A 3486-nucleotide genomic window follows, 5' to 3' on the forward strand; every position below is an offset into this window, starting at 1 on the left:
TCCTTTCAATAAGTAAGAGTGTCGAACCCAACGAGGAGCAGAAGGAAATGATAAGTGGTTTTCAGCAAGGTATTCTCTGCAAGCACTGAAATTATAGGTAACAGACAATTTTGTGATAAGATAATTGGTAACAAGCAACAAGTAACAAAAGTAAATAAAGTGCAGCAAGGTGGCCCAATCCTTTTTGTAGCAAAGGACAAGCCTGGACAAATTCTTATATAGAGAAAAGCACTCCCGAGGACACATGGGAATTATCATCAAGCTAGTTTTCATCACTTTCATATGATTCGCATTCGGTACTTCGATAATTTGGTATGTGGGTGGACCGGTGCTTGGGTACTGTCCTTACTTGGACAAGCATCCCACTTATGATTAACCTCTATTGCAAGCATCCGCAACTACAACAAAAGTATTAAGGTAAACCTAACCATAGCATGAAACATATGGATCCAAATCAGCCCCTTACGAAGCAACACATAAACTAGGGTTTAAGCTTCTGTCACTCTAGCAACCCATCATCTACTTATTACTTCCCAATGCCTTCCGCTAGGCCCAAATAACCGTGAAGTGTCATGTAGTCGACGTTCACATAACACCACTAGAGGAGAGACAACATACATCTCATCAAAATATCGAACGAATACCAAATTCACATGACTACTAATAGCAAGACTTCTCCCATGTCCTCAGGAACAGATGTAACTACTCACAAAGCATATTCATGTTCATAATCAGAGGGGTATTAATACGCATATAGGATATGAACATATGATCTTCCACCAAATAAACCAACTAGCATCAACTACAAGGAGTAATTAACACTACTAGCAACCCACAGGTACCAATCCCAGACTTGGAGACAAGAATTGGATACAAGAGATGAACCAGGGTTTGAGAGGAGATGGTGCTGGTGAAGACGTTGATGGACATTGACCCCCTCCCAATGAGAGGATCGTTGGTGATGACGATGGCGATGATTTCCTCCTTCCGGAGGGAAGTTTCCCCGGCAAAACAGCTCCGCCGGACCCCTAGATTGATTCCGCCAAGGTTCCGCCTCGTGGCGGCGGAGTCTCATTCCGAAAGTTGGCTTATGATTTTTTCCTCATCGAAAGACTCCATATAGCAGACGATGGGCATCGGAGGGCCACCAGGGGGCCCACGAGGCATGGGGGGGCGCCCAGGGGGTAGGGCACGCCCCCACCCTCATGGGCAGGGTGTGGCCCCCTCCGGAACTTCTTGCGCTTAGTATTTTTTATATATTATGAAAATGACTTCCTTGAAGTTTCGGGACTTTTGGAGTTGTGTAGAATAGGCATCTAATATTTGCTCCTTTTCCAGCCCAGAATCCCAGCTGCCGGCATTCTCCCTCTTTATGTAAACCTTGTAAAATAAGAAAGAATAGGCATAAGTATTGTGACATAATGTGTAATAACCGCCCATAATGCAATAAATATCGATATAAAAGCATGATGCAAAATGGACGTATCAGGCCTCTGACAAGTACTTTGCCTACAAGATGGAGGAGAATGGCTCAACCAGTGAGCATGTGCTCAGAATGTCTGGGTACTACAATCGCTTGAATCAAGTGGGAGTTAATCTTATAGATAAGATAGTGATTGACAAAGTTCTCTAGTCACTATCACCAAGCTACTAGAACTTCTTGATGAACTATAATATGCAAGGGATAACGAAAATGATTCCCGAGCTCTTGTGATGCTGAAATCGGCAATGGTAGGAATAAATAAGGAGCATCAAGTGTTGATGGTTAACAAGACCACTAGTTTCAAGAAAAAGGGAAAGGGAGAGAAAGGGAACTTCAAGAAGAATGGCAAGCAAGTTGCCACTCCCGGGAAGAAGCCCAAAGCTGGACCCAAGCCTGGAACTGAGTGCTTCTACTGCAAAGTGACTAGTCACTGGAAGCGGAACTGCCCTAAATACTTGGCTGATAAGAAGGATGGCAAAGTGAACAAAGGTATATTTGATATACATGTTATTGATGTGTATTTTTACTAGTGTTCGTAGTAATCCCTAGGTATTTGATATCGGTTCAGTTGCTAAGATTAGTAACTCGAAACAAAAGTTGCAGAGACTAGTTAAAAGCGAGGTGACGATGTGTGTTAGAAGTGATTCCAAGGTTGATGTGATCACCATCGCACACTCCCTCTACCTTCAGGATTAGTGTTGAACCTAAATAAATGTTATTTGGTGTTTGCATTGAGCATAAATATGATTAGATACTGTTTATTGCAATACGTTTATTCATTTAAGTCAGAGAAAAATTGTTGTTCTGTTTACATGAATAAAACCTTCCATGGTCATACACCCAATGTGAATGGTTTATTGAATCTCGATCTTAGTGATACACATATTCATAATATTGATGCCAAAAGATGCTGAGTTGATAATGATAGTGCAACATACTTGTGGCACTGCCGTTTAGGTCATATTAGTGTAAAGCACATGAAGAAACTCCATGCATATGGACCTTTGGAATCACTTGATTATGAATCATTTGATACTTGCGAACCATGCCTCATGGGCAAGATGACTAAAACTCCATTCTCTGGAACAATGGAGCGAGCTAATGACTTATTGGAAATAATACATACTGATGTATGCGGTTCGATGAGTGTTGAAGCACGCGAAGGCTATCGTTATTTTCTGACCTTCACAGATGATTTAAGTAGATAATGAGTATATTTACTTAATGAAACACAACTCTCAAACATTTGAAAATTCAAAGAATTTCAGAGTGCAGTAGAGAATCATAATAACAAGCAAATAAAGTTTCTACGATCTGATCGCGGAGGTGAATATTTGAGTTATGAGTTTGGCCTTCATTTAAAACAATGTGGAATTGTTTCAAACTCACGCCACCTGGAACACCACAGCGTAATGGTGTGTCCGAACGTCGTAACCGCACTTTATTAGATATGGTGCGATCTATGATGTCTCTTACCGATTTACCACTATCATTTTGGGGATATGCATTAGAGACAGCCGCATTCACGTTAAATATGGCATGCTACCTCTTGAGCTTGTGTTGGTTTTTCCCTTGAAGAGAAAAGGGTGATGCAGCAAAGTAGAGTAAGTATTTCCCTCAGTTTTTGAGAACCAAGGTATCAATCCAGTAGGAGACAACGCAACAAGCCACCGAATACCTGCACAAACAAACACCAACTTGCACCCGGCGCGACAAAGGGGTTGTCAATCCCTTCACGGTTATTTGCAAAGTGAGATCTGATATTGATAGATAAACGGTAAAGTAATGTTTTTGGTATTTTTTTGGTTTATAGATCGGAAAGTAAAAGATTGCAAAGAAGGTAAATTCACATGACACCACTAGAGGAGAGACAACATACATCTCATCAAAATATTGAACAAATACCAAATTCACATGACTACTAATAGCAAGACTTCTCCCATGTCCTCACGAACAAATGTAACTACTCACAAAGCATATTCATGTTCATAATCAGAGGGGTA

Source organism: Triticum dicoccoides, chromosome 2A (assembly GCF_002162155.2).
Source record: "Triticum dicoccoides isolate Atlit2015 ecotype Zavitan chromosome 2A, WEW_v2.0, whole genome shotgun sequence".
NCBI classification, from domain to species: domain Eukaryota; kingdom Viridiplantae; phylum Streptophyta; class Magnoliopsida; order Poales; family Poaceae; genus Triticum; species Triticum dicoccoides.